The 23,581-nt window shown below is 32.9% G+C and overlaps 1 protein-coding gene across 1 annotated transcript in view; it reads left to right on the top strand.

The window, feature by feature from the left end:
* LOC129754620 (Kv channel-interacting protein 1) overlaps positions 1–23,581 on the top strand; it is a 127,060-nt gene that overhangs the window by 5,747 nt on the left and 97,732 nt on the right. The window contains exon 2 of the mRNA XM_055750783.1: positions 4,659–5,154. The gene's annotated coding sequence lies outside the window, so the exon portion shown is untranslated. The remainder of the gene's footprint in view (positions 1–4,658; positions 5,155–23,581) is intronic.

The following is a 23,581-nucleotide window of genomic DNA, read 5'->3' as shown; positions in this document are numbered from 1 at the left end:
TTTTTTTAGATTTTATTTTCGGAATAAGCAGCCGATTTTATGTTTCAAATTTTATTCAGTTAACTAACTTCAAAAATGATGTGAACTCCTAGAGTTAAACTAAATGGCTAAACCAACAATACTTTGTTATTCCGTAGAAACTTTAAAATGGAATAATTTATTTTTTCCTTTTCTTAAGATTTCAAACGATAATTGAGCGGGAAAAAAGGGCGCAATGTTGATTGTTTCCTTACAAAACTCTCATTGTATAAACTAGCTTATTTAAAAATTCCATTAATTGACCTTTATATTTGCCCGATTGTTTTAATCTGAATAAATAGGTATTTTTATAAACAAGTCACTTGATATTTTAAAAAGCTGGAAAACTCTTTATAAGTAATCCAAAAGATTCTTCATATAAGTTGTATAAGAGTTTAGAACAGGTACTTACAGTGACTTTTATATATTTGAAAGAGATTTTTATCTTTCTTTTTGATAGTTTAAATAAAATTTGGGAATTTTTGTTCTGTTTAACAATAATGAAATGAGAATATCTTTTAAAAAAATCATCTTGAAAGTTTTCTTTGTAGCTGCCTTGAAAGGCATTTTTACAGGGCTCTTCGGCAAAGAACACTTTGAAAGTCCTGTAGGAAGAAACTCTCTTTGCTTACGCAACGTAATGAATTAAAAATCTTTATATATAAAAATTAATGTTTGTCTATCTGTCTGTTCCCTATAGACTCGGAAGCTACTGGACCGATCTTTCAAATTACTTTCAAATCCCACCGACTCAAGGGAGAGGGGTCTCCCATAAAAATTTTACCTAAAATATGATGCAATTCTAACAATTTTTGGAAACTACTGATCCGATCAACGTACCATTTGGAGTGTAGCCGTTTTCAAGACCGGAAATGTTTTCTATAATACTTTCAAACTGCTCCGAATCCAAAAAAGAGGGGGCTTCCATACAAAATCGACAAAATTTTTGACACAATTTGAACAATTTTCGAAAAGTAATGAACCGATAAGCGTAAAACTTGATGTGTAGCCGTTTTCAAGACCGGAAATGGTTTCTATAATACTTTTAAACCCCTCCGAATCCAAAAAAAGGGAGAGGGAGCTCCCATAAAAAATTAACAAAAAATTGACATTCCTTGAAGGTTTTAAGCTTAAAATTCATGAATGGAAGCGTTTTGACATAGTGACATGATTTACTGAATTAACAAATAAGAATAATAATTGAATTTACAAAATTAGATGACAAATTGTATTGATAGACGCTCCCAATTTAAATGTAAAGACTATATATGTATATAAAAATGAATGTTCATTTTTCTGTCTGTCTGTCTGTCTGTTCCTTATAGACTCAGAAACTACTAAACCACCAATCAACGTGAAATTTGGCATATGAGGGTTTTTGGTGCTGAAGATGGTTTCTCTAATAATTACAGAGCCCTCCGACTCCCATATAAAAATAACATAATATATAACACAATTTGATTAATTTACAAGTGACTTTCATAAAATTTTCTACACGAACATATTTTAGCACAATTAAATGAATTATTATGTTGGTTTACAGTCTTTGCTATATTTAGATGAGTTATTGTATTAATCAATTCCTTTTGTTGGCTAGGGAGGGGAGGGGGGGTTCCCGTATAAATTTATTGTAAATGTTTCGGAACTCGAACGATTTTCAAACGAATTTCTAACGAATATGATCAAATTTGGCACAAAATAAAGTTTTTGATGACATGAACTTGTTTAAAGTATTATCAAATTGTTTTTGTAAAAGGGGGCTCCTAAACAAAATAAATGGAATTATGGTAAATTTGAACAATTTTTGAAATATTTTTTATAAATTTTGATAAATTTAAGCGTTTTGTCTTCATGAGATGATTTATTGATTCGGCAAACAACTTTATCTGAAATTAAATGACATGTTGTAAGACTCTTACCATTTTCATTAATGAGAGCTCTCATATTATATATGTAAATGTTAATACATGTATTCAACCCAAACAAATTTCCTAGTGTTTTTATGAAGTTTGTTTATTTTTTTTACTTAGCGTAAAAACTACTGTATTGGAATTTCCTTCCACTTTTAAGCATGGCTATTTTTTTTGTTTATTGAGATAATATTATTGTATTATTGTAACAAAGATCCCTCCCAGATGATTTGTTGTTTTAAAAAAACCATTATTGTTAAAGGGGTCCGCATTCCAAACAATTCAATTGCTGAATTTCTCCCTTATATAAATTTTGCACTCGACGTAAGAGGTGGAGTGTCTGTCCCGGGATTTTCCGGGCGGGAATTCCCGGGAATTTGAAAAATTCGGGAATTCCCAATTCCCGGGAATCATAATTTCATTCCCGGGAATTCCCGACATGTATAAAATTATTTCTCTGGAAAAGTCTGATAGCCTCCGGAACCATTCTTATTATTATTTCTGAAAATGTAGTTGTACAAAATTCATTGAGAATATGCCGATTCCTGTGACAGTAGACATACATTTTGCAGCTATTTGGTGCAATTTTTCTATTCAAATAGATAAGTTTAAAAAGATTATATGTATTTCCACACCGTTTTCATTAAACGTAAACCCACAACACTTCGAAAAATATATGAAAAATCCGACTCTTTTTAATGCCTCCAGATTTCAAGATTAGACAGAGTGTGTTTTCTCGAAAGTAACAATTTATGCACTTGTTTCCCTCTGACTTTGGAAGCCAGAAATTTTCAAAACTTAAAAGTGAAGAATACATCGTTTTTTTTCCATATGAGAGCAAATATGTAAAGTGTTCTGAAAAACGAAAAAAGGTTGGAATAATCAAACAATTAAAAAGTTTTTTTTAACCCCTAATTGCATGACTTAATTTTCTTCATTTGACTCATTCAGGTTATTTTATAGTTTGTTTGATTGTTTTAATTTATCATTGATGAAAACATTTTTATTAATTAAATTAAAAATAACTCTAAAAACATTATTTTTGAACAAATTATGGGCTTGTACGCAAGAAATGTTCGATAAGCTATGTATATTTGAATCAAAGTGCATATATTTTACATATTTTTGAATGTTTCCCGGGATCCCGGGAATTCCCGGGAAACAGGCAACCAGATTTCCCGATTCCCGGGAATGGGGAAATGGCCGGGAAATGGACACTCTAGTAGGAGGATATTTTGGCACGAGAAATATTTCTTTGTAGATCTGAGAACCCTCCCTCCTTCTAGAGAGAGATGGGAAAAGGGTGGATTCTCATAGATATATGCATGACTTGAGAACTAATCGAGCAAATGAACCAAATTTGGAATAAGTTGGTAAATATTTGAAAACAAGAAATGATTGCATGATTATTTGTCCCCCGCCTCAACATTCTCCAATGGGAGAGATAGAAAAAGGTGAGGGCTCTCATACAAACTTTTACATATCTTGAGAGCTGATCAAGCAATTGGAACCAAATTTGGTATGGAAGAGTATTTGAGTACAAGAAATATTTCTTTGATGATTTGGATTACCTTTTTGAAAGAAACTTAGCATGGGAAGGTTGTTAGATACGAGGAATGTTTCTTCGACTTTTTGAGACCCCTTATTCCTTATAGTGGGAAGATGAGAAAGGAGGAAAGATGCTCCAATCTTTCTTGATAAAGATACCTTTATCTTATCAAGCAACACAAAGTAAGTTTTTCATGGGAAGGTATTGGGGTAAGATAAATATTTCTATGAAGATTTGAGACCCCTCCACTAACAGAAGGGAAATAGAAAGGAAAAAAAAGGTTCTCATGCAATTTCTCTTATACTCATTCATACAAGGCATCCATCCCTTCTTTCAGAGGAAGATGAGAGAAGGGGAGGATTTTATATAATATTCTCAAAACTTGAAAACTTGTGAAGCAATCAAAGTCAATTGATGCATGTGATGCAAAATATTCAGTTACTAAAAATGTTTCTATGTTTCTTCGAAACGTGGTCTATATTTGAAGGGAAAGAGGAAGGGAATTCCATACAAGTTAAAAATACATTTTTGCAAAACTGCTTTTGAAGCAAATAAAGGCAAAGCACTGATTTGAAAATTTAAACAATGATTAAAAATAAAAATTAAATAAGGTTTGAATAATAGAATATTTCTTCTCAGTATTACAGTTAGAAGTGGAAGTTGCAGCTTCCATTTAAAAGAACTATTTAAAAATTTGAATTTGACGTACTGATAAAAATTTAAATAATTTTAAAAAGTGTTGCACAGCACATCGGGTCAGCGATTTAAATTAATAAGTTGCCTGTGCTAATTATATCAATTTATAAGTGGCCTTACAAAGTGTTACTGGTTTATTCTATGAAAAAAAATTGTTAACGAAACCTTCTCTACTCTTCTGGCTTTGTAGTCTTCCGCAAATGAACCTGAGACTTTCAATATCAGCTCATTATACATAATTGAAGAATTTTTTACATTGTATGGCTAAAATATCATTTCATTTTACAAAGTTTATGCGATTTTCTATTTTCAAATGAAAATTCGAACTTTATGCGGGAAAATTAGTTTTGTTCATTCTGAGCAAAACGTAAACTTTCCAAACCCCAAACATTTTTTAATCTTAGAAAAGTCCCCATTTGACACACCCTAACACTTATAAAAGGAAACCGCACACACCAATGTAGAGGGCTGTAATCTCTATCTAGCTAGGCTGCTGCGTCGTCGGGGTGCTTCAATCAAGTGTTTTGCCGTCGTTGTCGTGCGTCTGTGGTAGTGTGTCAAGATCTTCTTCTATTCTGAAAAAAAAAACGAGAAAAACAAGAAAACGGAATCTCCTTTCGGTCCATCATTATTGTGTGTACCGTACCTACAACATCCATCTGAGGTTGTTTTTCCTTTTGCTGCTGCTGCTCTCAGACAGGATACGTACCAACATTGCGTGAATTTCCACGTGTTTGTAAGCGGAGTGTCGTTTTCCTTTGGATTGCAGAAATATGGGGGAAGAAATCTTCTATTCTTCGAGAAACGAGAGCGAGGTGCAACAATAACAACAGCAATAGCAACAAGAAGAACAACGACTCAAGTATATGTATCACCAAAATGGATCTAAATGATATGGCTCTGACCGTAGCATAACTTATACCAGTGACTGTCTCTCAATATGATGGAATGAAAGCTGAAAAACGACGACAGATAATCAATGTAAGTTATCATTCATCAATCTTTTCGTACTGCTGCCTGAACCCTCCCATCATTCTTTCAAGTAGTTACCTACAACATCCAACAAAAAGGAGGGGTCAGTACGTGATCCATCTGCTACATGTGATGATATAATACGGCTGAGTGAAGTGGCGCTTGGCAAAGATGTTGCCTTTTTTTACTTGGATAACGTAACACGGTTAATAGAAATCAAGATATTTTGATTGAGTTTCAGCAACTGCGAGAAACGTAGAATTGAAACTACAAATAATTATATAATCTGGATTTTTTCTTGCATTTTTTTATCCGATACTTTCAGTTGATGAAATCATTCTTTCGTTTGTATAGTTTCACAAGTAAATTTAATTTGAAATTTTTTCTCAGTTTCAAACAGTTGTAACATAATCAAAATAATTTAGACTGCTTCAAAATATTTTAAAAATTAAAGAAAAGATCCTGACTCAAGTGCAACAAAAGCTAAAAAAATTAAAGGTAGTTAAGCTTAGCTTAGCTCTACTCATATCTACTCTGAATCGCCGAAACCGAAATGCTTCAGTATTTTAAATTGTCAGTTATTATTTTTTTCTAATTTGCTTTAATACATCGATGATATAATTAAACGGTGCATTTCGAATCCCACGATCGCTGGCTTGGCTTAATGGTACAAGTTTCACATCGCCAATGTTTGCTTCTCCGTGATTGATCGAGCCCTTAAATTTTGTGCAAAGTCCAATGAAATGGTGCTTGGGACTAGCAATACTTCATAAATGCACATAACCAGAGCATACATTTTTCAAACATCATAGTTGACGTGGTTGCTGATTTTCCTTCACCATCACGTTTCAGATCTCATTTGACGACTAGTCATGCTTCAAGGGACTGGAAAAGCTTGACTATCGTCATGGATTTCTATTCGCGTGAGGCATGTTATTTTTCAAACGACGGTCGTCAAGTAAGATGACGGCGTCGGTTGAAAGCATTTGTGTATGATTCGAAAAATTTCAAGTATATAGATTGCTTGTTGGACTAATTACCAGTGTCGAGGACAAATGAAATTCATATTTAAATAATACTACTGAACATTTTGAAAGGCTGAATAAAAAGCACAAATAAAAGAAGCCGCAAGGTCGATTTGTCCTTTTTAGTCCCTACAGAGTTCTCCTCGGTCGAGATAGTTGATGGTGGTTGATGTTTCGTTCGATTTTATCCCGAGCCTTGACTACCCTGGACTGATCTCCAAAAACGGAAACTTAGTTGAAAACGTTTCCATTCCATTGTATGTCTATCTGAACCGAAACCCGGTAACGGGTTTCAGTTTCATTAATGGCATGGCATGGCCAATGATGAACGTGTATTTTTCGACGTCTTCTTAGATTTTATTCAATCTAAACCCCTTTTCACAGTCAAAAAGACGACGATGGACTGAAGGCGACTATGATTTTTCCGACGCCTCATTTGACTGAAGGTTGAGGCAAGTTTGTTTGCTTGGTTACTCATTTGAAGGCGTCTGTTATGAATGCGACTGCTTTAATTTTTTCACAGTCACAGTTTTACGACTGATGACGGTGAAGTTTTTACGCTCTGCACATAACTGATGCTCGCTTTTTTTTCCTTCATTTGAGAGGTTTTCAGCCGCAGGCTGGTACGCCTCTAGAAGATTTAAAATTCGTACAATTCCCGATTACAATTCCTCGTAAATACACGATTCTTTTGAAAAACTTAATAATTTTTCTTTGCTTGCTGGGTCATTTGATAGTGCGTTGCGGATAGATTTATCGATGACATGCGATTCTCTGATCTCTCTCTTTTTGAAAATGATCAATAACGGCGCAGGCCACGTCCTAGTAGTCAACGGGGATAAATGGAAGGAATTTTAGTAAGAAACTATTTTCGTTCAACTAGCAACCCCTCGTTCCTGCCTAAATAAAGAAAAAAAAATTGAAAAGGAAAGAAGCAGGGATAAGTTAGTTTCAGCAGCAATGGAAACCATCTATACGTCTGTGAATTGGTTTATTATTATTCATTATTATTATTATTATTATTTGTTAATTCTTGTAACGTAAAACATAATCTTTTAAATGTGTTACAATTTGGGTTTGCTTTGATTTGAATTTCAACTTACTTTGCTGAGTTTCTTATGCAGTTTCATATCTATTACTAATTATTCAATATCCGATTGTTATCCGATTGTCGAATCCGCCGATTAATCCTCTGTTGATTGTTTCGCACAAGAAATTGAACCATCCTTTCTTTTCAATAGCCGCTGAACAACTGCCGTTTTTCTCCTGTTTACACACATCGGATTTTCTGCTCACTCAGAGTATCACGATAAATCTGAGAACTCAATTGTGCATTATTTTATAATCAATTTTACTCATTCATTTCATCTATCCTCTACAGTTACCTAATTTATGCAAACCTTGTGAGTGAAGCTTTCATTATCTAATCTAAATCAGAAATTTTATGGATTTAAGTTGGGTAAGAAAATTATTCCAGTTTGTGATGCCTCTAACGAGAAACGAGTTGTTGTTATTAACTGAACTGTGAGTTGGGTTAAAAAATTGGAGGTTTTGGAGTTCCTTACGGGAACAAATAATCTTTAAATATATTGCGGACATCCTCTATAAAGTATTCTATAGATTACAGCACAAGATCTATATCTATACAAATTTTCAAATGGACAACCGATCAGCGTTTTTTGGAGGTGAGAAACACTTGAAAATCTTGACAGATTGTAAACGTAACGAACGCATGAATTCAGCGCTACTCGAAGCCTATCGATGGTCCTAACCGAGCAGATTGAATAAACAAAATCTCCGTGAATGAATAGTGGATATATAAAACATTTGAAAAGTTTTAATTTAGTGTCAACGTCGAGATGCCTTGTGGTTAAGTTCAACTTCTTTAATGAGCCATTGATTATACCACATTGTCTATTAACTTGTCTGCTCCACGACAATTCTTGGTCAAAAACAAGCCCAAGGTTTTCAGCATAATTTGTAAAAATAATTGCAGTATTTGCCAGGTACAGAGCAAGAATTTCTGCACACCTATTCGATCTGTTGAACAATAATGCTTTAGTTTTTGCCGGGCTGATAGGTAATAGATTAAACCTAGCCCATCCAGCTTTTTTTTTTTAAATCGTTATTAATTTGGTCGCTAACATCATTCATTTGCATCAAATTATCAGAGAAGAAATAAATTTGTACATCGTCGCATTTCGTCGTATTTTAAGACTGATGGTAAGTCGTTTAAAGATATGGAAAATAGAATAGGGCCTAAAATTGAGCCTTGAGTACTCCTGATTTAATAGGCGTTAGTTCTGAAAACAACCGTCTGTAAAAACTGCTTGAGAACGTCCTAGGAGGTATGATTTTATCATTTCAGCAGCAGGTCCAGAAAAAGAAAAGTGAGATATTAATTTTAGAACTAGCTTTTTGTGGGACACCCTATCAAAGGCTTTTGCAAAGTTTATGAGCAGAAGAATGGCACGTCATTTTTTATGAGGATTATGGCGATGTCATTATGGACTTTCATGAGGTAGTTTCGGTACTATGGAGAGCTCTAAAGCCGGATTGATTATTACTAAGAAGGTTATGTTGATAAACGAAATCCTAAATTTGGCACTTTATTATTTTTCCAAATACTTTTGAAACCGAACTTAGTAAGCTTAGAGCAAGTTCACTGGTGTTGGGAAAAAGTGGTAGAAATTTTGACATTTTGAAAATTTTACCATGCAAAAATGTTTTCAAGATCTTTGGGCGTTGTATTTTTTTACAACACTGTTTCTATTTCAGCCGTATGTGATAGAAATATTGCTATTTTTGCATGACAGTATGCGACAATACAACTCGTGTTGTAAAAAAACTTGAAGGCCACAGATCTTGAAAATGTTTTTACATGGCAAAATTTTCAAAATATGCCGTAAGTGTAAAAATTTCTACCACTTTTTCCCAACACCAGTGAACTTGCTCTTATTGGTCTTAAGTTTGATATACTATGGTTATTGGCTTTTTTAAGGATTGGAATTACCTTAACTTTTTTCCACTGAAATGAAAATTTAGAAGTTCTGATTAAGGTATTGAAAAGATGAATTGGAAGCATTTGAGTAAAAGTAGTGAATTACATTCGTAGCAGAAAATTCAGTGGTACATGAGGACTTTTCGTAATTGATTAGACAAAAGCACTTCAAATTATTCCAAAACTTTTTAGCAGGTAAACTTATATTCAATTTTGTTTTTGTTGTGTTAACGGTTAACCTTATTGCGCAATCGTTTGAATAGCGTTCTATCAAAAATAATATAATATAATATAATAAATAATATAATATATTTTGTCCGTCAATTTTCGCTAGAGTTCCGAATCTTGTAATGGATAATTTTTGGTTCTATCATCACTTGATTTAGATCGTTTCCATGATTTATAAGCTAGATCCCTGTAAAAAGTGGTTTTTTAATATCACTATTGAACCTTGTATTTTTTACGATGTTTTCTGAACTTCAGTGGAAAATGAGTTTCACTATCGAAATTTAAGAAGTCACGAAACCAATAGCCCCCAGGATCATTTTGTTTCGAGAAATTCAGTGAAGAAAAAATAAGGTCGTGGTTGGACAGACCAGGTAAAGAAATCTGATTGAACCTAAAAATACTCTCAGATGAATCCGTCAGTAGTAGATCCAATAAAGAACTACCATTGTTATGGAAAAAGGAGGACTCATTGTCAATGCATGTTAAATTTAAGCTTGATAATGTTTCTTCGAAGATATCAATCCTAGTAGATTGTTTTAAAAGATTGCAATTATAATCTCCTATCAAGAATGAATTCTCATCAAGCATCGTAAATGCTGATGATGATTTTGGAGTAGCTCAGAGCAATCTTGTCCGGGGGGGTTGTTATATACTCCAAAGCATAACTTATTAGAATTACAAACCAATTCAAGTAATACAAATTCCGTTTTACCATTTCCATTTTCGGATTTTGATAAAATCCTAAATCTAAAATCTTACTTGCATTATTTCTTCTTCGATCATTTCAAAACCATCAATGGAAATAATTGCATCTGGAACCGTATCGTTTAACCATTTTTCTGACAAGAACAAAATATCCATTTTACTGTTAATGATAATATATTTATGCTCATTGAATTTGTTCCTACTTCGTGCGCAAATGCTTTGAACGTTGACATGGGCAATGTTCAATTTATCGTTGCAAAGAGCAGAATGTAGTACAGTTTTAGGTATTAAATAGCTCGTCGAGCGAGGCATCGTTCTCTGAAAAATCATATAGTGGGTATTAAGGGAATGAAAACAACTAAATCAGAAAACAAGTCTACTTCACTAGCTCGATCTACATTATAAGCAACAATCGACAGCTCATACATCTTTACCTTTTGTAACTATAAATTAAATTTGTGTAAGTTAAGAAAAGTATAGATCAGGATCCATTTTTGTAAAAAGTGCGATTCCTATGAGGCTATTATCAATAACCAAATGTTTTGAGAAAATTATAATCCAAAATTATAACCCAAAAGATGGTTTGGTTTTAAGATAATTTTATTATTCGTTTCATTTAAATCTATGTTTATTTCATAGTTAATAATTTTTATTTAGTTTAACCCGCTTTTTGCCCATAAGAATAAACTACAACCCTTTGCATACTGTTTATGTGGTTCCGGAGGTAATTGGGGAAATAGGGTGACCAGGTAGTAAAAATACGCAGTAAAATTTCACTTTTTTATTCGAAAATTGAAAAGAATGCGAGGCTTTGGGATGTTCCTACCATTGCACAATAGGGAAAAAAGTGTATAAATCGCGAAGAAATTCAATATCTTTCCTCCTACATGTACCAATTCTATTAAAATTTACTTTACTTTAGTGAAAATGTCAAGTGAATCGATTGGGCATATTTTCAGATCCAAAAGCCAGAATCTAGAAAAACACTGATTTGGAATAGAAAATTTTGAACAAAAATAAACCTATCTTGTTTGATTTTTTTCCAAGGAATCTAACGAAGGCTGTTTGCCACCACACGCATCGCAAACTTGGGTTATAGCTATTTAACCCTCAAATTCTCAACATTTTTCAATTAATTCAGAAAAAGCTTGTTCGGACTGGAAAATTTAGAGCCAAATGAGACTTGTCTTGTGTGTTCTTCGAGGAATCGAACGCAGACTTTTGGCTATCGTACGCATAGCAAACTGGTGTAATTACTGTTTTACCCTCAATTTAATAACATTTTTCTATTTATTCAGAAAAAGGCTGGTTTGAAACAAACGGGTACTGTCTGATGTAATTGTTTTCCAAAGAATTGAATGAAGGCTATTTGAGCCATCGCACGCATGGGAACATGCAGTTATGTCTGCTTTATCCTCAATTCCCCTACAGTTTTAAAATATTTCAGAGATATGCTTTAGAAAGATCCGTAAACAGAATGCGCATTGCTCTTAATTCCTGCGTAAAATACGTTTTAATTTGTCGCGTTTCTCTCGAGTGTCACATTTGCAAAAATTACTCATCGGTTGTTCTTTCGATAACTTTCAGAAATATCGATCATGTGTGATAATGCATAGGATTTTAAAAACAGGAAAACCGCTTTATTTGAAAACTTTACTAATCCCATTAAGGAATTCTCGAACTGGTAATATTGTTATCCCTCCGCATAGTTCGACTTACTACGGTAGATCCTTTTTCGTTAGAGGTATTGTTAGTTGGAATAATCTTCCTCTCAATTTAAAAACAATACAAAACAAATTAGTGCTCAAAAGGCGTTTGCTAGAGGAATTCGTGGAGTAGAACGACATTTAAAACGTAACGAATTAGGAACGATTAGTTATTAGATGTTAAGGAAATACAAGAAAACAACCTACCACATTGTAACAATTAAAAAGATTGTAATCTTACGTTTCAAGAATGAAATAAAGGAATAATTATAATAAAAATGCATGTTCGGACTTAAAAATATAAAACAAAATGAGACTTATCTTGTGTGATTATTTCCGAGAAATCGAATGAAGGTTGTTTGGGCCTCCGCACGTTTCGTAAAATGGAGTTATGGCTTAAATATTTGAAAAATGTGGGTTTTTAGGGTAAAACGACCATAACATAACAGCCTTCATTTGATTCCTAGGAAAAAATCACACACAATCTCTATTGTTGTTCAAAATTTCCTAGTAATCAGTGTTTTACTGGATTGTTTACAAAGCATAGAGGAATTTGGGGTTAAAAAGGCACTATATTTCCGTTCGTAAGCTGGTATAGCGTCTGGAACTATGCCTAATCGGATTTTCTGACCAAGAATTCCCGAAAAAAAAATCCAGGAAATGCTAAAAAATCCCAAGAATTCTCGAAGTCATTAGAAACTTGTAAATTACTAAAAATTTACACGATCTTAATAGGAGAAATGGATCAGATTGAGCAAGGAAAATGATAGGGATAGGAGGAATGAAGTGACCTTGACATATGGCTTAGACTTAACATTTTTTCTTCTAAAAACTGGATAACACTTGGTTGTGAAATTGAAAAAAAAAGTTTCATCGGCAAAGAAATAACATATTTTGAAACAAAAAGATTGACATCTGAAAATTTATGAGATTTATGAATAACCTGAAGTCTAGCTAACCAACGTCTTTCGACTGTAAAAAATCTTTCTCAACTTAAAAAAAAAACTTGCAGCAAGAATCAGTCAAGTTTGTCGGTTATTTTTGGGTCTTGGGTTTAATAATCAATTTTTAAGGCACCAAAAAAATTTGAAATGTTTTGCAATACTACTAAGTAAAATTTTTAAAATACCATATAAATAAGGTTCCGTATGCAGTAGAGTGTTAAAACCTTCATTTTTCCGGGATCTCTAGAATTCCAGGGAAAAGGATCGCCAGATTTCCAGATTCCCGGGAACGCTAAAACTTACACTCTAATATAGACTAAACGAAATTAAGAAAATAAAAATCAAAGTTGATTTATTTGGGTTGAATTATTCCTGACATGTTTGTACACTATTTGGCCACTTTTAATGAAATTTGACCGTTTCTGAATATAATGCTATCTTCAACATTTTATAAGTGGCGCGTAATATCGATCGCATGAGCCGTGATTAAAAATATCTAAAAAAAGCACATTTAAGCGAATTGTATGATTTCTCAACATAAAATTATAGTTTCTATTCCTTTCTAGTAATGTATAAGAAAATGTTTTCTTATTCATGATACTTCGCTCGATGACATCTTAATAAAAGTGTCTTAAAACTGAAATCGAAATGAAGAATAACTAAATTTTGAAATTTTCACAACTCAGGTGCATTTTAAGGAAAAAATCATTCCAATTGGCAAATCATCTCATTAAAAACAAATTTGTTTTTTTTTAGGCTTGAAATGTTACAGTTTCAGGAAAACACGAGCGGCGTTATATGAATTTTCCCCCTACCTAGACGAATGGCCTAGATTGGTTTGAGGTGAATTCACTTAACGAGAAATTGATAGAGTTTATCTTTGGTCCTACCTTCGAAAGGGATTTCCCATTTTCCCAAAACCTTTCCCACGTTATTTTCTCTTTGCTGTCCGTTGATTTTGTTTGCGTAATAAAGTAATCTTTAAAAGATGAGAAGAGAGAAACAAGCTTTTTGAGTTTGTGGGAAACAGGTTCTAGGAAAGTATTCAATCAAAATGAAATTTGAAAGACATTCCTCTCAAAACCGTTTTAAAACATAGAACCCATTTCGACAAATTTTTAAAGCCAACGTTTTAAAAGCCGCTTAATAGAATTAGAAAGAAAAAATTCCTACAACACCACAAGTCGAAAAACAAAAACATTTCATAATGAAAAATGATGTTTTTTTTTCGTTCTCTCCTTTTGATATCCGGTAATAAAAATTGGATTCATATTAGTACGTGAACAGGGCGCGACATTGGGGTCGTAAAAAAGTGCTATTGGAAAACGCATGACAATCATTTATGGGCTGTAAAAGTGTTTTCTTTGTTACGCAATATTTGACACATATCCATCATCCGTAGGATGGAAAATGGTTAGCAGGTATGACTTTGGCTTTTTTTCTTTTTTTGCTTGTTTAGTATCTTTAAAATGGTTTGAAGATAAAACAAATTGCAAAAACGTTATTCCAAATAGTTTAAACATTTAAAAAAAATGTACAAGAAGCTATCAAATTGAATGAGCTACCAAACAAAATTTTACACTGTTTTGATTTATCTTGCGAATGTAGCCGTTTCGGTCGTCCGTTTCCTTCCAGGAGGCTTATAAATGAACCGTTTGAAGCCCCTCGGTCCTGCCACATTATGGCTGATGAATAATTGATGTGTAAGTGAACTTTCACTCAGAGGGAGTCCAAATGGTCAACTGGTGGTTTTTTTTTCTAGAAGTCACACGACGATATTATGCAAATGTCCGTTTGATTGTCGTGCGGTTTCAGCAATTCCGTGAAATTTGTTTGAGTATTTAGTTTGATTTTGTTTCCATTTGTGGCAAACAACTCGTTACAAGAGGCAGATTTGTTGTGGTTTATTTCAAGCCTAGCGGCAATGGTAAAAAGGTAATTAAGCTTGTTATAAAGGTTTTTATTTTCATTTTTGCCGAAAAATGTCAATAAAAATACATTTAAAGCCAAAATTTAAACAAACAAATGAGGTTTAAAAAAATCTTGAAGATTTGTAGGATGCCTGGAAAATATGGTAACTACAAAAAGAGAATGCAACTCGCCGCTCAAGACCACAGGAAAAATTTAATTACGAGCATGCAATCTCCGTTTACGTGCTAGCAGAAAAATATGCGTGACCTGAACGAGCACGAAACGTGATCCTATTCGAAGTAGTGAAACGGCCTGTCTGCCCTTATCGTGTGAATGGGTGCTGCGCATGAATTCGTGAAGGATCATGATTACAACTACTCTCGAGCTCGTCTTTTGAAGATTGCGGAAGCTATCCGTGTGGGTTTCCGGTTGACTCGGTTCACATATCCTGGTCCTAGTCCGGAGATGAAAGTGGCTGGTTTCTATTTCGATAAGCTTGTGCTGCTTAGGATTGGCGATTGGCAAATTGCCAGCATTGCACATACCCACACGAGAACGACCGATTTGCATTCAGCCGGAAATCGACTGGAAATCACTTTCAGTCACGAAAAGTGATGCATTCGACTGTACTGTGGATTGATTGTAGGAACACTGATAGTTGGCTATAAAATCATGATTATCAACTATGTATGACTATTATTAGAAAGCATACCTAGAAATATGTCTCAAATGTAGTAGGAGGTGAAGGAAATCCATTTTTAAACAATACATTACCTTCAGCTGTAAGAAAATCTGTTGCTTTCTTTTGAGATCCCTGTACGAATCACCAGTTTATCAAATTTAAGTATATAAATGTTGAATGTTTAATTGTTTTTAATACAAAGGAAGAAATTCAGGGGAAAAGTATGAATGCTACGGACCAGAACCTTTGAGTCGCTTACGTGTTAAAACACAAAATAAAATATCAGTATATATATATTATCTAGTTCAAATTAAAAAAAGAGTGGCTCCAGAGACCGATTTTTATTTCTAGTAAATGAAAAAAAATGAATATGTTTTATTTATTTTTTTTTTCATTTACTAGAAAAACAAATCAGTTGGGGCTTGTGATATAGCTCAGTTGGCAAGTCGATTGCTTCCTGAGCCGATGTCCGTGAGTTCGAGCCCAACAGTAAACATCGATCACAGTTGTACCGGATAAGTTTTTCAATGACTTGTCCGCCAACTACATCGTTGATATAAGTCGCGAATGACATAAAGATGTTAAAACGACTATAATCGAAACAAAAACAAAAAAAAAACAAATCAGTCTATGGAGCCACTCTTTTATAATTTGAACTAGATAATTTAAATTCTGATATCAAATTTGTGTTTTAACACGTAAGCTACTGCAAAAGTTTTCGTCCATAGTTTGCATTCATACTTTTCATTTTACAAAAAAAAAATGACAACTAAAGATGTTTCATTCGAAATATGTAATCGGCACACTTCGTCACATAAAAAAGCTCATTCAAATTCCGTTAGGCTGGCTTAGACTTTTCATCAACATGACTCTGGCTTAAAGAAGTTTGTGATTCTCACGTATAGAGGTTCTTGGTTGAAAAAAATATGGATCCGGGCGAATTCTCTTGCTTGTAGAGGTTTTTTATTTACCAAGATTTGACTGTACATTAGGGTGTGTCGAATTTAAAATCCTTGAAGCCTAAAAAGTTTCCTTTTTGGTTTTAACGAACGCCAGATTTTTGCAGATTTTTTAAATGAGATTTGGGTTTCCAGGTTTTGATTTGAAATTGCGTATGGAAAACCGCGAACATTTGTTCGGAGAATGTAACTTTTTAGGTTTTTCTTTAATATTTTGTTCCAACGAAATGCAAATGAAATTCCAGTATATGGAGCTAACTGGAAAATTGCCTGGCTACAACTTTGCCGAAGACGGCAATCAGTAGGCATATCAAGAAAATAGTTATAACGTCCCAATTCTTTTTTTTTTTTCATGAAAAGAAACTAGCAACACTGACAGATTTTCCGTTAAATTTTAAGAAATATTGTTTTAACCAGAACTTAAGAGCATTGAAATGTTCTGATGAAATGATCTTCATTAGATTTTCTATCATAAGTGAAAAACAGTAAGAATTTAAGAGTTACCAGATGCCATGATTTAGCGACAAATAAACTAAAATTGGGTGGGTGTGTCTTTTTACTTGTTCAGATCACATTTTGAATTCATTTCATTTCAAAATACTCAAGAAAAACAAAAAATATAACATTCTCCGAACATTTTTGGCTTTTTTCAATACAAAATTTAAAAGCAAAACCCGGGTACCTAAATTTCATTTTTAAAATCTTTCGTTCGTTTCAATCCAAATGGGATTATTCAAGACTACAGGGTTTTTGAAATTCGAAAAAAGTTGCAAAACGACTCACCCTACTGAACATACAAAAAATTACTAAATGAGTGGTTGATCGATCGCTGGCGGGATTTTATTAGTAATTACAATAATAACCTCTAGTTTTGGAGATAGTGTCGTATAAACTAAACTTTAATTGATAAGTTTTAAGTTAAATAATCATTTGGTACTCGCTTTCGCTTTCATTACGTCGTATGAAAAATCATAAAAATTCAGCGAAGACGGCTGCAAAAGTAAGAAAATCAACCTCTAAATTTTTATTTCACATCAAGAAAGTGTTGTCCAGATAAAAATAAACTAAATGGATAGAAGTTGATTGAGACTAGTTTATGTATTGATTTTAAATAAAACTGTTTGATTTCATTTTCTTTAATACTACGTAATGAAAGCGCACGCGAGAGTGATTTTTATTCAATTCATAATACTTTATCCTAACACGGTGCTTTTATAGAAGATGTTTAAAAGAAAAAATACAGTAACTCTAATTTTTTCAGAAATGAAAAATTTAGCCTTTTCTGAATCATTTTCAGGCAAAATTAAAATATTTGGTCGGTGAGTCCTCATACGTTTTATTTTTTTGAAGATTTGTAGTCTATATTTAGAAATTATTACCTGTAAATTCATTCCAATGCAATGGAATAGTAACTTTTTTCGTGGAAAACTTATTTTTTTTTTATTTTTACTGAAATATTTTGTCATTCTGAAACAATAAAAAATTTCAACGCCTGGAAAGATAAGTGATTTGGACTTCCTGAAAAACTTATTTTTATATGAACATTTTATTTTAAATTTTATTTTTTGGAATATCCTTGTTATTATTGGTGTTATCCAAATGTAACAAGAATTTATATTTATATGTGTGTATCTTGGAGAACTAATTCTGGTTAAAAAAAAATGTTATGATACATGAATAAGAACAGTCTAACACCATTTGATTTGTTTACAACAAAATACTAAAAATATTTTATTTTTTTTTTAAATTGTTCTTTGCTATATTTCCACAATATTTGCAGGCTCTGATGCATATGGGTACGCACTTTTAAAACCAAAAATTTAATTTTGGATGATGTCACTCGTTTACGGCATTTTTAAAATAAATTTAAAGATAAATATTAGATTTAAACATATCTAAGAAGACCAGTTTTCAATAAAATTTTGTTAAAAGTTAAAGTACTCTCACTGAAATCTGCTTATCTTCCGCTACATAACATCTATTTTAAATTTCTTTTTCTCATATTGATGGTGAATAAATTTTCTATTAGTCATTTGAACTTCACTTTTGCTTAAAAATTGAAGTACTGCTGATATTTTCATATTCATGATCAACAAAACGATGAAAAACGATTTTTTTTCTAGAAAAGTTTCTATTTTATCGACGGTTTTGGACCTGATTTATGCGTTTTATTTTTTTTTGTTTTTATGAATTTCTATGGTTTATTCAAATCAATGATTTCTATACTTTTTGCCATAATTGGTATACAATTGTAGAAGTTATGATTGTTTTACTGTAACATAAATGCTTCATTATGATTCTATTTAATAAAGAGACCTTCAGTGTACAGTAGAATAATTAAAATAAGTAAGGGATGAACAAAATATGATGAATTCGACGCGCTGCAGGCTAGTTTGCTATCGATAATCTGCAATTCGCTTTTGCCAACAATACTGATAATTTTTGTACATGTAAGATCGACAAAAACATTGAAATGCATTTTTTTTAGAAAAATTCCAAATTTATCACAGTTTTAGACTAGATTCATCCATAAAATAAATTTATTTCAAAAAAACTGTAAAATTTTATTTAAAACAATGAATTTAAGAGATGATTTAAATAATATAGTGGTTTGGAAATCGTGGAAGCTAAGATTATTTAATCTTTACAGTAAAAATAAAATGGAAGAATCACAGAGTGCAGCAGGGTTACAAAACTTGGGCTAGAAAATTATAAAAATAAAAAAGTTTAAGCAAGCTCCAGGCTTATAATGATAATTGTATCAAAAGACAGAAACAAGCAAAATTTAAGCTAGATTGAACTGCTGTTGCGATTTGCATTGAGTCTGAAGTGCGATTGGAATTTTGAGACATTTAACTCAGAAGAAGTATAAAAACGAATTTCTCATCAAAGATGTCTTTTAACGTATCGTTAACTTTCCAAAATTCATTATCGTAATATTTTTTTCAAAGCTTAAATTAAGGCAAACGTTTCTACTCCTGAGCGCATTACGATAAGAGTTATCAAAAAAAAAGTTATAGCGATACCTAGTGTTTACTAATTTTCTTATACATTGAACTTTTTTTCAATAAAATTTCCTCCAGTGTTGCCACAATCAAAAAATCTAAAAAAATAAGGATTCAAATGGATTCATATTATTTTAGATAATTCTAATAATTTAAGATAATTTGACCCTCTCAGACTACTGACAGGATTTGCCAGCCAATTTTTAATTTTTTTTTTAGGATACGAAGATACTTTTTAAGCATTTTTTTATGTTAAACAGCTCTGTAACTAGTTTTAAAAAATTTGAAAATTTTTCAAAGTTTTTAATGACATTGTTGAGTTTAATTCAAAGGTATTAAAAGTAAAAACTAAGAAAATTAGCTCCTCTGAAATTATAAAACACTAAAAATATATTTATTTTTTAAAAATTTCAAATAGAAAATTTTCAAAAAAATATTTTGTATGGGGGGTCACCGACAAAATATTTTAATTTTCGGTGAAAATGAACCGGAAGAGGCTCTACTTTCTACCCATGCAAAAATTAGCGTTACTGTATTTTTTTTCTTTAAGTCCTTCTACGAAACACACCGTGCTAAGGTTGCCAGATTTTTTCAGCAACTATACGACCTAACAAATCCGGGCTATTTAATCTAAAACCCTGGAAAAATCCGGGCATTTGATTTTAAAATTGCTGACCAAAAATCCGGGCAAATTTGGTTAAAACCCAGAATTTTTTTCATCAAAGCTCTACAGTATTTTAAATTGAATTTTAGGCTTCCAAAAGATCTTTCAAGATTATTTTTATAAAAATCGTTCGACAAATTTCGTTTTGGACGCATGAATAATCAAAATTTACCGCACATTGTTTGTTTGATTTGGCAAATAAAGTGAATGAACCTGGGCAAAATTCGGGCTGTTTTTTATGAAATCCAGGCACCTGGGCCCAACCGGACTTTTCCCAAATTGTGTATTAAATATCCGGCAAACCCGGATAAAACCGGGCAATCTGGCAACCATAGTTTATCCAATTAATCATGAAGATTTTTCTTGGATGTTCTTGTTTCAAAAATACAATTAAATTTTCTACAAATCTCACTAGAACAAGTGATAAATATTTCAGGCATCACCAAGGCCGTATTGAGGGGGGAGGGGGTGCAATGGGGAACACTAGTTTACGAAATTTAAAAAAAAATCGTGAAAATTTGGTTTTATTGATAGTGGTGATTTTAAAAAAAAATTATTTTCTATTTCCCATAAATTTCAATTCAGAACAAAGATTTTAAGTGATTATTTATCAAAATCGGTTGAAAATTATTTTTTTTTTTTAGTAAAACAGTAATATTTGCATTTTTGATGAATTTAAAGAATTGTAGTGTACTCATCTTAATGTAGGAAGAATTCAACATGATTAATCTCACTCGCTCCAAGTTAAAATTGATCATTAACTTACTAGAAGGTCACGTGCCAAATTTCAGTAAGATTTGACGACGGGGAAGGATTGCTTGAGTCTCAAGCGTGAATGGGATTTGAAGGAATGTTGCACGAGAGTATCTTAAATATTGGTTTTCATTAATAACTGTTTTCTTCATTAACTGCTTGCTTTTTATTAATTTTTTTTTTCAAAAGGACAAATATTTTACCGGAAGACTGCAACACGTTTGTACTTAAAACAATGAAGTTATTGCAGTTAAAAGATTGTATTTTGGCCGCCAATTGTCGTCTAATTTCTTTGTGAGTATGTTTTACGCTTTGCGTTTTAGACGACAATTTGCAGCCAAAATACAATCTTTTAACTACAATAGCTTTATTCTTTTAAGTCCAATCGTGTTGCAGTCTTCGGGTAAATATTTGTGTCCATTAAGGATTTGAAAAAAAATTATTAATGACAATTTTTCGCATCCCTCGAACAAAATACCTTAAAATCCCATTCACGCTTGAGACTAGGACCCTTCGATTTCACAATAAAAGTGATCTTCAGCTTACTTAAATCATAAATTCTGTAAGCTAGTGAAGGCTATTGCCCCGAGCCCTCCGACCTATGGGGCCCCCGAGCGGCCCCCTCAAAGCGGGTTACTTTCGAGTATCGCTATCAATGGGATGCAACATTGTTCAAAATTTAGTACTTCTAGCTTGAAGGAAATAGCGATTAGCTTTAAAGATATGTTTTCATCATGCAATGTGACGAAAGTGTCACGAAATTTCAACAGTGATTTTCCTGAAACATGCCAAACAGTTCATACGACCTGTTCAAAACTGACCAAAATTTTGTTTTTGTTTCTCAGTTTGGTTTTGACAGTTCTCTGTGGTGTGTTTGGAGACATCTGGTGGCCCAGCCAAAAAACGAAAATTGGTTAAAAACGGTCGTTGGAAATTTTACACAAGTTTTGTAGGCTAGCTTGTACGTCTGTTCTCTGTGATAATACCTACTACAAAATTCATCTATCCAAACACGTCAGCAACGTTAAAATCGTTTTCCAAACTTCCAAATCAAGGCTAAGCTTGGTAAAACAATAATCTCAACTTGAGTTTTCTGTTTTTTATTTCTTATGTATGAATCATGCAAAATACGGACTTGTTTTTAAAATATTATGGCAACCAGCAAAACCGTAGTTTGCTTTATTTGTTCACATTACTTTGAAAACCCGTGTATGCCCGAAGGAATCTGAAAAATCTTGAATGGAATGTATACCCACAATGAATAATACATCACGTTCTCTTATTTATTGGGTAAAGAATATATTTTAGGAGTTCCCAGCGAATGAAAAATTATGTTTTGAATATGATTTTTTTTCTTAACAGTAAAACAATGTTATGGCTTTTACGACAGTTTTTGAATGAAGACTTGCAGCACAAAATGAAGCAAGTTCGAATGTTTTGCACTATTGGAATTGGAAAAATAGATCTTTAGTTGCTTAAATTGGTCCAATCAGTCATACTGATAGCCATTTTTCTTACTGGAGGAAATATCCTGAATTCAGCATATACTGTTCCAATTGATTACTCTCAAATTTTTTTTAATGCAAATATTATTGACATTTTCAAGTCTTTTGTTGTTTTTTAAAGTTTCTTGGTTGTATGAATGTTGGGAACTCGAAACCGTCGTTGAAATTTCTAAACTCATCTGATTTTCGGTATATTTCAATTGAACGCCCCCAAGTTAGTCAAAATCGACACTCAAGCTTTTTATCACCTCGGAAAAAGTTGATTTTGTGGTCTTGCATGTTTAACGTGGTGAAATAGTGATGTATAGTTTGACACTTCAAACAGATATTTTAAGTCGCTATCTAAATTAAGTTCTTGTATATAGCTACATGGAGGTTTCTAAAAGGCTAAGATTTTATTGCTCGCAACCTATCTCCTAGCATAGATCCAAAAATCATAATAACAAACTTCAAAAGGGAAAATTCCAATTAAAAAAAAAACAATATTTCTGGCAACGCTCCAAAAATGTTCTCTCTTAATCAAAATAAAAATTTCAATGTAGAAAAAATGACTGAACTAAGTTTGAACTAAGCGAAAAAATCAACAGTCTTATTTTTTTATACCTTCACTATCGGTGGTTGCGATCCACTAGTTTGTGATGTCATCAAATTTCCACAACCGAGCATCTTGAATCTCATGCGAATCAAAAATTCAATCAATTTTCAGAAAAAAAATTCGCAGAGCATCGACTAATGAAGCAATATCGCCTCGGTCAAAATTAATACTTAATTCATGACATCTTAACGATGCATCGTTAAGTAACGCTGATCCATCAAATACTAACGGGGATCCCCATACGTAGAAGACGGCCAGAGATATTTCATTTCCGCTACTGGATAGAAACGTTCAAGCGAGCGCGGCATCCGGAACCACACGGACGAAATCGTGGGCGGAGACCAGATAAGTTATGCGGAAACCGAGCCAACCGGGCAATATGCTTGGAACAGTAAGGAGAACCGTATTTTTATAGCGTTTTTTTTTTCTTCATGTCTCTCTTTCTCTCGTGGTGCCACAAATAGAGGAACCATATCCGTCGTGCAAGATATCGGAATGAACTTTTTGCCGGGACTTAATGTACAGGCACGCCTCAGCCGCTGCTGGAGGAGAGACAAAAATAGCGCTAACGATGGAAATTGTTGAAAAATGACGCTATTGAATATTAAGAGTGGCACCGATAACGAAAGCTATCATATTCGGTTTCGCTTTTGTGGTTCCGAGAGATCCCTTCGAATTATATATCAGCCATGCTGAGACTCACGTCCCCGAAGTAAAAGAAGAGGATCCTCCAAGTAGAAAAAAAAATCGATA

The sequence above is a fragment of the Uranotaenia lowii genome, chromosome 3 (assembly GCF_029784155.1).
Source record: "Uranotaenia lowii strain MFRU-FL chromosome 3, ASM2978415v1, whole genome shotgun sequence".
NCBI lineage: Eukaryota > Metazoa > Arthropoda > Insecta > Diptera > Culicidae > Uranotaenia > Uranotaenia lowii.
This window is presented reverse-complemented; position numbering and strand designations above follow the sequence as displayed.